We start from the raw sequence: 12,393 nt of genomic DNA, 5'->3' as shown, positions 1-12,393 counted from the left end.
TTAGATTGTTTCCATGGCCATGTAACTCAGCCCATTCAAGGTGGGTCTTAATCTCCTGGCTGGAGTCCTCTATGAGAGGATGAAAGACAGATGAAACTGAGCGAGCTCAAAGACATTTAGACAGAAAACACCCAGAGACATTCCCTGGAATCGGAAGCTGAAAAGAACGCAACTTGGGAATGAAGGACCATCAGGTGCCAGCCACATGCCTTCCCATGTGACAAAGGAACCCCATATGCCATCGGTCTTTTTTCAAAGTCATGGTATCTTTCTCTGGATGCCTTAATTTGAACATTTTCATGGCCTTAATACTGTAAATTTGTAACTTAATAAATTCTCTTTGTAAAAGCCAATCCATTTCTGGTACATTGCGTTCCAGTAGCCTTAGCAAATTGAAACACCTACCCAGGAGTGACTGCTGGATCATATAGTAAGGCTGTTTGGCTTATAAGAATTGGTCAAACTGTCTTACAAAGTGGCTGTACCATTTTGCATTCCCACCAGAAATAATGGACTTCCTGTTTCTTGTCAGAAATTGATACCATCATTTTTTCTATTTTTTTGCATTTTAGCAAAATTTTGCATTTAGTCGAGGAATTTTGTTGTTGCTTTAATTTGAAGTTCCCTGATGACAGAAGATGTTGAACATTTTCTTCATGTGCTTATTTGTCATCTCTATAACTTCTTTGGTGAGGTGTCCAGATCTCTTGCCCATTTTTAAATTGGATTATTTGCTTTCATATTGTTGAGAATTAAGAGCTCTTTGTGTATTTTGTATATAAGTTATTTATAATACATGTGATTTACACATATTTTCTCCAAGTCTCTGGTTCGTCTTTTACTTCTATTAACATTGTCTTTCACAGAATTGAAGTTTTTAATTTTAATAAAGTCCAACTTATAAGTTTTTTCCTTTCATGGATTGTGCTTTTGGCATTGAATATATTGTCTTAGATGTTCTTCTATGTATTTTTTTCTAGAAGTCTTATATTTTACATTTAGGTCTATAATTAATTTTGAGTTGATTTTTGTGAAAGGTCTAGATTTATTTTTTTGCAGATCAATGTCTATTTATACCACTGCCATTTATTGAAATGACTGTCCTTTCTCCACTGAATTGCTGATGCTATTTTGTTAAAGATCAGTTGACTATATTTGCGTGGGTTTATTTGTGCCCTCTCCATTCCACTCCATCTATGTGTCTATTCTTTTTTCTAATACCAAACTGTTTTGATTACTGTAGTTTTAAAGTTAGTCTTAAATTGTGTAGTGTTTATCTTCTAACTTTGTTGTTCAGTATTGTATTGACTATTCTAGGTCTTTTGCCTTTCCATATAAACATTAGAATGTTTGTTAATGTCTATACAATAACTTGCTAGAATTTTTATCATTCAACAAATATTTATTGAAAACCTACCATGTGCCAGACACTGTTCTAGGTTCTGGATCTTTATCGATAAGCAGAAGAGTCATATATACTGGTCCTTGTGAAGCTTACATTCTAGTAAAAAGAGCCACACAATAAACAATAAACCTAAACAGTAAGCAATCAATAGTATGTTACAATGTAGTTAGTGCTACTAGGGGATGGCAGGTGTGGTTGGGGCTGGTAATAGAATTAGACACAGGGTTCTTTAAGGTCTCTTCCAGTCTTAAAATGCCACTATGTATTTACAGCTTGCATATCCACTTTGAGAAGACAATAAAATTATGGGACTTCAGGTCTCTGAATTGAATGACGGGACAAAGAAGAAGTTTCACATTATGCCTGGCATTTAAAAACCAAACCATTCTGTTTGTAGCATTTAAAAACTGTAAAATTATCATCAAAATCCTTAAGATATAGAATCAGTATTCTTGAGTACTAGATTCTTTTAAATTCTTTTTTTTTGAATTCTTTTATATCTAAGTGATGGTTAAAAAAATTCTGTAGAAAGTAAACCTTATTACTTTCATTCTGAAAGTTCTTTTTATAAACCTCATTAGAATTTTAGGTTACCTCACATCAAACTACTTCTACAGAAACTAGGGGCTTAATATAGAATAACCTTTTTTGTCTTCCCCAGTATTCTTAGAAATTCCTAGAAACCAAATCCTAATTGAACTAGTCAAACGGTTTCATTTCAAGAATCATTATCGGCAACCTACAATTGGCATGGTTTTGATGAGACTTAGAGATAGTGATTTTGGCCATTTCTTTTCACGGCTGCTTTGGAGGTTGATGGACACTCATGTTCTGTTACCGCTGAATGGGTTGCAGTGGCTGATGGTGAAGATTTGGCCAGGCTGTCCACAGTCTGATTAATAATGTCTGGCAGAGGCTTAGATTCTAGTTCAACTAAAGATGTTTTCAATTCTAGTGATCATAGCTGCTTATTTAAAGACTGTTTCTATTCCAGAAGATACAAAGAAGGACCAATTTCTTCTTGATCAACTTGAAAATATGGGTGGTTCAATGTCTAGCTTGTTGTTTGTTGTTTCTTTGGATCCCAATTCAACAGTTCAGCCGTAAGCTGAACATTTTAATTACTGGCATTGGGAATAAGAATTTTTAAGTTTATAGAAATACACTGGGGAAAGCAGAAATTCATAGAGGTTGCAAGCTGGTACCTGTCTGACCAGTCACTCTTTTTGAGAGTCCTAAAACTTGGCAAATTTTAAAGATTTCATCAATCTCCCTTGTCCCTGGGAAAAGTGATCTCAGTGTATATAGCTCAGCCATTTTTCTCCCAATGGCCTACATATCAATAGATGAGTTAGAAACTGAAGTTCTTAATAAAACCGCAGGAGCATGATACCATCTGATAGATATGTAGTTGGAGTGTGGTGGCTGTGAGCTTAATTCTTTCACAAGTCCTAAATCAGCAGTTTTCATAAGTTCTGTACCCATATAAAGCAAGTTTTCTGGCTTCATGACCGTATGAAAAAACCTATGTTTATGAATGAAAGCTAGCCCTTGCAATGTTTAATACATAGTATTTCTGATAGCAGACATAGGAAATAGCTTGTTTCTGTCATTCATTAATTGATAGAGGTTTTCTTTCTTATTTCAAATATAAAACTTAAATAGTAATTTTCTCTGATCACTTCTTTCAGTTTAATCACGTTGGCGTGATTAAATTTCTTCAGAGACAACTCTCTCAAGCTCACACATTTATCCCCCAAATAGAACTTCCTCTACATCCTTTTGATGGTCACCAGCTCTTCAGATTCATTGTTTTTGCCCATAAACATACTTCTGTAGGCTCTGTCACCCAAGTGTTTCATAGTTGTGTATCAGTTAATCTTGGAAAAACAATGTAACAGATATGGTTGATCAAAATGACTTCCTTCTTGAATAGAAATTTAAATGCTTTTTAATTTTTGTTCTGTTTTACCTTCAGACTGTGGTTGTTAGACTGGTGATAGGCTTATCATCATTAAATATATTCTTCTTTGAGATTATGTAGGTTCATGATACATAGCAATTGGTAATCTGGCAAGGAAACAGTGCTTCCATTCTTACAAACACTGGTTAGAGTCTGGGAAAATGCCAAAATCAGGGTGTCATCAAGGCAATGCTTTCTTCCTGCAGACCAACTATTAATGATCTTTGGCTCCTCTGCAATATTGCAAGGCACGTGCTGCACCTGCTGGCCTCTCCCTTCTCTTTTAGGTTTCATTCACTTCCTGGGACTTTTATTGGGATTGTATTAAGTCTATGCATCAACTTGGGAAATATTGACATCTATACAAGACTGAGTCTTCCTTTTGTGAACATGGAAATCACTTCATTATTTAGCTGCTCATCAGTTTTATGGTTTTCTGCATACAGATCCTGTATATATTTTGCTAGATTTATACCAAATTCTTTCTTTTTTTGGTGTTATAAATTTTGTTTCTTAATTTCATATTCCATTTGATCAGTGTTGTCGGAAAGCAATTGACTTCTGTATATTAATATTGTATTTCATGAACTTGCAACATTCACTTATTAATTCCAAGATTTTTTTTTTTTTTTTTTTTTGCCTATTCTTCGGGATTTCCTACATAGAAAATCATGTCATCTGAAAATGAAGAGTTTTATATTTCTTCCTTTCAAGCCTGTATACCTTGTATTTCCTTCTCTTGTCTTATTCCACTAGCTAGGACTTCTGTATAATGTGGACTAGGAGTGGTGACAGAAGACACCCTTGTCTGGTTCAGGATTTCTGGGGAAAGCGTGCAGTTACCACTAGGTATGATGTGAACTAGATTTTCTTTGTATATATTCTTTATCAAGTTCACAAAATTTCCTAGTATTTCTAGTTTATTAAAAGGTTGTTTTATGAATGGGTTTTAAATTTTCTCAAAGGATTTTTCTGTATCAGTTGATATGATCAGGTGACTTTTCTTCTTTATCTTGTAAATGTGATGAAGTACAAGATGTGATGATTGATATTTAAAGCAGTTTTTTCTCTCTCTTTTTAAAAAAATTTTTTATTAATTAAAAAAATATGACAGAAACACATTCTTAATATATGCTCATTCCATTCTACATATATAATCAGTAATTCACAATATCATCACATAGTTGCATATTCATTATCATGATCATTTCTTAGAACATTTGCATCAATTCAGAAAAAGAAATAAAAAGACAACAGAAAAATAAAATGAAAACAGAAAAAAATAAAATTTTACATACCATACTCCTTACCCCTCCCTTTCGTGGATCACTAGCATTTCAAATCAAATTTATTTTAACATTTGTTCCCCCTATTATTTTTTTATTCCATATGTTCTACTCATCTGTTGACAAGGTAGCTAAAAGGAGCATCAGACACAAGGTTTTCACAATCACACAGTCACATTGTGAAAGTTATATCATTATACAAACATCATCAAGAAACTTGGCTACTGGAACACAGCTCTACATTTTCAGGCAGTTCCCTCCAGCCTCTCCATTACATCTTGAATAACACGTTGATATGTACTTAATGCATAAGAATAACCTCCAGGATAACCTCTCGACTCTGTTTGGAGTCTCTCAACCATTCACACTTTATCTCATTTCACTCTTCCCCCTTTTGTTCGAGAAGGTTTGCTCAATCCATTGATGCTGGGTCTTAGCTCATTCTAGAGTTTTTCTCAATCCCTTGATGCTGAATCTCAGCTCATTCTGGGATTTCTGTCCCACATCGCCAGGAAGATACACACCCCTGGGAGTCATGTCCCACGTAGACAGGGGGAGGGTGGTGAGTTTGCTTGTTGTGTTGGATGGAGAGAGAGGCCACACCTGAGGTTCTCTTGGGGGTGACTCTTAGGCCTAATTTTAAGTAGGCTTGACCTATCCTTTGGGGGGTTAAGTTTCTTATGAACAAACCCCAAGACTGGGGGCTCAACCTATAGCTTTGGCTGTCCATACTGAATTTAAAGCAGTTTTATGGGGATATGTTCACATATCATGTCATACATCAATGGTTCATGTCATCATCACATAGCTGTGCATTCATCACAATTCATTTTAGGACGTGTCATTACTCAAACAAAAAAAAAACCCCAACAACAAAGAACAAAAGTATCCCATATCCTTTATCCTCCCTATTATTGGTCTTTGCATTGGTATGGTGCATTTGTTACTATTGAAAGAATATGAAAATATTACTGCTAACTATAGTCCATAGTTTACAATAGGTACATTTTTTTCATATACCACTATGTTACTAATTCCTTGTTATACTGACATGTATTTGTTCTAGTTCATGAAAAAACATTTTTATATTTCTACTATTAATTAACAACCATCGTCCACTACAGGGTTCATTGTCTTATATAGTTCCATGTTTTATCCTGTAGATTTCCTTCTAGTGACATACTTGACTCTAAACCTCCCCTTCCAACCAAAATTACACTCATAATTCAGTGCTGTTAATTACACTCACCATTTCCAAACATTTAAATTCAAACTGGTTAAAAATTCTGCACACAAATAAGCTTCCGCTTCCCATTCTCTATCCCCACCTGGTTACCTATCTTCTAGATTTTAACTGTGAGTTTACTTATTATATTTGTCCTTTTGCATTTGATTTATTTCACTCAAGGTTCATCCATGTTGTTGCATGCATCAGGACTTCATTCCTTCTTCCAGCTGAATAATATTCCATCGTATGTGTATACCACATTTTGTTTATCCATTAATAAGTTGATGGACACTTGGGTTCTTTCCATCTTTTGGTAACTGTGAATAATGCTGTATTCTGTTTACAAAATGTCTGTTTGCATCCCTGCTTTCAGTTCTTATTAGTATATACCTAGTAATGGGATTGTTGGATCATATGGCAATTCTGTCTATACTTAGCTTCCTCAGGAACTACCAAGTCCGAAGTGACTGCACCATTCTCCCATCCCACCAACAGTAAGTAGGTGTTTCTATTTCTCCACATCTTCTCTAACACTTGTAGTTTCCTGTTTGTCTAATGGTGGCCATATAGTAGGTGTGAAATAATATCTCATGCTGGTTTGATTTTGTATTTCCCTGACAGCTAGTGAGGGTGAACATCTTTTCTTCCGCCTTGTAGCCATTTATATTTCCTCTTTGGAAAAATGAATATTTCAGTCTTTTGCCCATTTTAAAAATTGGGTTGTTTTTTTATTGTTGGGTTTTTGGATATCTTTATATATTCTGGATGTTAAACCCTTAATGGATTTGTGTTTTTCAAATTTTCTTTCCTGCTGAGTAGGTTGCCTTTCACAGTGATTAATTTTGTGTGTGTGTGTGTGTGTGTGTGTGTGTGTGTGTGTGCTGTATGGCGGGGTCACATTTCTTTCTTGTTCCTGTATGGTGGGGGTCGTATTTCATTCTTTTTCCATGTGAGTATCTCGTTATTGAAGCACCATTTGTTGAATTTTTGTTCGTTTGTTCTGGGAGGTGTGCGGTTTTGGCCCAACCGCTAAACTATCGGGGACCCTCTACTCCTCAGCTTCTCACTGCTTGCTAGACGACACCACCGCACGCAGAAACGGGGCTCGAGCCGGGGGTCTGGGTCCAAGGGGCGCGCGCAGGAGACCTCGCTGCGGGTCTAAAGGACTGGAGGCCGAGTCAATTAAGGCATGAAGCGAGGTAGCTTTAATTCTGCTACCCATGTTCACCAAAATTTAGGGAGACAACTAGCCACTCCGATCAGGGCCTAGGACTTCCTTGGGAGTTTATTTGGGTGGCTAGTGCCGAGGGCGCTTACCTTGGACGAGGTCCTAGGGTGCCGTGGGAGTTCGCCGGGTGAGGAGAGAGGGGTCCCTGTTCGGGTGCCACTTGCGGTTTGGGCCCAACCGCCAAACTATCGGGGACCCTCTACTCCTCAGCTTCTCACTGCTTGCTAGACGACACTGTCGCACGCAGAAAAGGGGCTCGAGCCGGGGGTCTGGGTCCAAGGGGCGCGCGCAGGAGACCTTGCTGCAGGTCTAAAGGACTGGAGGCCGAGTCAATTAAGGCATGAAGCGAGGTAGCTTTATTGTTGGTAGACGCTTATGCCAGGGCCGCCAGAAGCTAAAGACCACAAGGCTCGGTGAGCCCTGGATTATATACAGTTTGAGGAGAGGCGGAGTTAGGGCATGGCCTCCAGGGGAGGGTAGCCAATCACACAGGGAGGACGGATGAGTGACTGTGACCATAGAGATGCTGTTCCTGAGTGTACCCGTAGCAGAGGATGTTGGGTAGGTGGAGGACTAAGGAGAAGGCCAATAGGGTTAGAGAGACAAGGCTGCATCATCACTAGTCGCCGGTGAGGCTTGTAATTCAGAGGCTTAGAAGAACCCGACGTGCCAAAATGGCGAGGGAGGGAGAGAAAGAGACTAAGCCACCAGGCCAAGAATAAAATTATGCCACAGAGGTGCATGGGCTGGGAATCAAGCCCAAGTCTTCCACATGGCAGGCAAGAATTCTACCATTGAATTACCCTTGCACCCCCAACAATGATTGTTTTTTTTTATGGGGGGGGTGCATGGTCTGGGAATTGAACCTGGGTCTCCTACATGAAAGGCAAGCATTCTACCACTGAACCACCTGATTTTTAAATGTTGAAGTAGGCTTATATAGCTAGAATAAATATCCCTTGTGTTGTGTGATATAATTATTTTCCTCCCTTGTTGGTTTTGATTTGCTAGTATGTTGTTGAGGGTTTTTGCATCTATGTTCATGTGAGCTACTGATTTGTAGTTTTCCTTTCTTGTAATATCTTTATCTGGTTTTTGTATTAGAGTAATTCTGGCCTCATAGAATGAATTAGGAGGTGTTCCCTCTGCTTCTGTTTTCTCTAAGAGATTGTAGAGAATTGATGTCATCTCTTTCTTAAATGTTTGGTAGAAGTTACCAAATGGCGCGTCTCCTTTCTTTTGTGGAAGAATATTAATTATTGATTCAGTTTCACTAATAGATATTCTATTCAGGTTGTCATTTTCTCTTTTTGTGAGCTCTTTTTGTTTGAATCTTTCAAGAAACTGGCTCATTTCAACTAATTTGTCCGATTTGTGGGTAGAAAGTTTTTCATAGTAGTCCTTTATTATCCTTTTAATAGCAATGTGATATTAAATATCATTTATTTAATGCCTTCTTTCTCTCTTTTGTGGTTGTTTGGTTAGAAGTTTTTCAGCTTTGTTGATATTTTCAAAGAACCAGACTTCCGTTTCATTGATTTTTCTCTATTTTCCTGTTTTCAGTTTCATTGATTTCTGCTCTAATTTTTATTATTTTTCTTCTTTTGCTTTATAATTAAATTGTTCTTTTTCTCTAGTTTCCTAAAGTGGAAGTTTAGGTTATTTATTTTAGAATTTTCTTCTTTTATAGCATACATTTCATACTGTAAATTTCCCTTATAATTTATAATAAGAATTAATATATTATATTAACTTATTTAGAATATAAGCACTGCTTTGCTGTATCCCATGAATTTTGATACATTGTATTTGAATAAAATATCTTTGACTCATATTTTATTTAGAGATGTGTTGTTTAATCTCCAAGTATTTGGGGATTTTCCAATCCTTATTGATTTCTAATTTAATTCCATTGTCGTATGAGAACATACTTTGCATGATTTCTACCCCTTAAAAATTTTTAAGGTGTTTATGGTCTGCAGTTTTGTCTGTCTTGTTGAGTGTCCCATGTACACTTGAGAAGAGCATGTATTTTGCTGTTGATGGATAGAGTGTTTTGTAAATGCCAATTAGATCAAGATCAATCATGCTGTTTTTATCAAGTAGATCCTTACTGATTTTTCTGCCTGCTTGATCTATTAATTATTGAAAGAGGGATTTTGAAATCTCCAACTATAAAAGTAGATTAGTCTATATCTCTTTGCAGTTCTATTAATTTTTCCTCATCTATTTGGATGCTCTATTTTCATGTACATACATGTTAAGGATTATTGTATCTACTCAGAAAATTGATCCCTTTGCCATTAAGTAATGCCCTTCATTATTCTTGATAATTTTCCTTGTTCTGCAATCTGATTTGTCTGAAATTAATATGACATTTCTTCAAGCTCACTAATTATTTCCTCGTCCATTTCTAGTCTACTGATGAGCCCATCAAAAGCATTATTCATTTCTGTTACAGTATTTTTGGTTTCCAGTATTTCTTTTGAGTCTTACAGTTTCTATCATGCTACTTATATTAGCCATTTGTTCTTATATGTTGTCTAATTTTTTCATTAGTGTACTTAATATACTAATTATTGTTATTTTAAACTCCCAGTCCGATAATACCAAAATCTGTACAATACTGAATCTGGTTCTGATGTTCGTGTTCTTTCTTCAGACTGTTTTTCCTTGCCTTTTTACATGCCTTGTAATTTTTGCTGAAGGCTGGACATATATTGAGCTATAGGCCTTTAGTGAGTGGTTTTATGCTAATCTGGCTATGGTTTGGGCTGTTTTTAATATCTGATGCAGCTGTACAGGCTAGAGATTTAGAAGAGGGAAAGATTACGTCAAGATGTATTATAAAGAAGAATGTAGTTAGGCCTCTACAGTAAACAATATACAAAAATCAACTCAAAATTGATCAAGGACCTAAATATAAAGACAACAATTATAAAACTCTTAGAAGATAACAAAGGGACAAATCTTTATGACTTGGAATTCAGTAATGGTTAGCTAGGACACCAAAAGCACAAGTAGTGAAAGAAACAATAGATAAATTTGATTTCATTAAAATTAAAATGTTTGAGGCATTAAATGACACTATCATGAAAGTGAAAAGATAGTGTATAGAATGGGAGAAAATAGTTTTAGACTATTATATTGGATAAAGTTTTAATATCAGAATATGTGAAGAACTCCTACAATTCAACAACAACAAGACAAACTACCCAATTTAAAAATTGGGAGAAGGTTTTGTTTTTGTCAGGGTTATGGAGGGAAATAAAACTGAAAGGAGAGATTTGTAAATATCATGAGATTTTTATTAGAATTGTTTCACCAAACTGTGAGGATGCACAAATTCTAATTCAAAAGGACAGACTGTAAGTTGGAAACTCCAATGAGTGTTTTTGATGAATTCCCCACCCCCACCCCCCAGGAGAAGCTGGCTGGCTAAAGTAGAGAAGAAATTTGCCTCCTCTGACAGCTGAAATAATCACGTCTCCTTTAAAGTCTTCAACTGATTAGTTGAAACTTCTCTCATTGTTAAAGGCAATCTCCTCCTGAAATCAGTCACAGTTGCAATCAACTTACTGATGAGTAAGTCCATGAAATGTCCTCACAATAACAATAACGCCAGTAATTGTTAACCAAACAACTGGACACCAAAGCCTGGCCATATTGACATGTGATCTTAACTACCACAGACTTGAATAGACATTTATCCAAAGAATATAGACACAGGGTCAATAAACATATGAAAAGGAGCTTAACATCATTAGCCATTAGGGAAATGAAATTAAAACCACAATGAGATACCACTTCATACCTACAAGGATGACTGTTATTTAAAAATGGGAGCGGATGTGGAGACCTTGGAACTGTAGTACATTCTTGGTGGGAATGTAAAATGGTACAGCTAGGATGGTAAGCAATATGGGATTCCTCAAAATGTTAATAAAGAATTACCACTTGACTTGACAATCCCACTTCTAGGCATATGCCCACCCAAAGGGAGTGAAAACAGGGTCATAAACAGCAACTTGTACATTAATGCATATAGCAGCATTATTCACAATAGCCAAAATCTGGAAACAACCCAAATGTCTATGAACAAATTAATGGATAAACAACATGTGGTATATATATACGATGGAATATTATTCGAATATAAGAAAAAATGAAGTTATGAATACATGCTGTAACATAGAGGAAGCTTGAAAACATACCTAGTGAAATAAGCAAGAAACAAGGAAAAACTTTTCTATCTCCTATAAGAAATGACTAGAAATAGCATATGTGCAGAGATAGAAAATAGATTAGAGGTTACTGGGGGAGGGGTCACTAGGAACAGGGGGAGGGGATTACTTATTTAAAAAGCAGGCTGAGGAATCTCTCTTCTGAACTTGTGCCTCTTTTGTCATTTAGATACGGGAAAGTCACACTTCCGTAATTGAAAGGGTAAAGATCTGGGCTTGGCCTAAAGGCAGAGAACACATGCAGTCAGTAAGGAAAATTGGAAGCATCTCCACTGTCCATTACAACTGATAAATCCTTTCTAGTGAAGATTAATATGCACAAGCTGTGTCATTACCTTACCGTCTTCATCAATGAATTTTTTCACCATACTCTTGTTTTTAAAATTTTTATTTTGAAATAATTTCAAAATAGTTTTTTGACAGGGGGACCATTGCAAAAATAATACAAGCCCCATACAGCAAACTCCAATATATCTTCCACCCAGATACTGATTTCCGCCAACTTTTAATGTTTTGTACATTTTCTGTATCGTTCTATCTATCTATCTATCTATCTATCTATCTATCTATCTATATCTATCTATCTATCTATCTATCTATCTATCTATCTATCTATCTATCTATCTATCTAATCTTTCTATCTAGTTATTTACTTTCTAAACATTTGGGGGAAGGTTGAAAGATTAAAAAAAACAAAGCCACCATTGTGATGAAGAAATATTAAAAAACTTTATTGAAAAAAAAATCGACAGAGTGACTGTAATGCTTGTCTTCCACAAAACAGATGTCAGGGACCAGGAAGACCAGTTAGGCCACTAGGAGGCACCATTTAGTTACTGTATTACGTCCTCTGTTGGTGAAGGGTGGTGGGCAAGGGCCAGGCCTGTGGGGCATTCATTCCTTTCTGCTTAGAGAGTGGGTTGAATTGAGGTGGGAGCTGACTGACCCAAACACTAGGTAGACAGACTTTCCTGTACGAATGTCCTTGTCTCTGCTTTTCCCACTTTATAACATGACTGCTTAGGCTCATCTGGGGTTC

At 36.3% G+C, this 12,393-nt stretch overlaps 1 protein-coding gene and 1 pseudogene across 1 annotated transcript in view; one reads left to right on the top strand and one right to left on the bottom strand.

Annotated features, from left to right (window-relative positions):
* Positions 1-12,393, top strand: part of GRM8 (glutamate metabotropic receptor 8) — an 829,821-nt gene that overhangs the window by 81,651 nt on the left and 735,777 nt on the right. The gene's annotated exons all lie outside the window — the stretch shown is intronic.
* On the bottom strand, positions 2,160-3,183 carry LOC143687231 (serine/threonine-protein kinase MAK pseudogene; annotated as a pseudogene).

Source organism: Tamandua tetradactyla, chromosome 1 (assembly GCF_023851605.1).
Source record: "Tamandua tetradactyla isolate mTamTet1 chromosome 1, mTamTet1.pri, whole genome shotgun sequence".
Taxonomy (NCBI): domain Eukaryota; kingdom Metazoa; phylum Chordata; class Mammalia; order Pilosa; family Myrmecophagidae; genus Tamandua; species Tamandua tetradactyla.
This window is presented reverse-complemented; position numbering and strand designations above follow the sequence as displayed.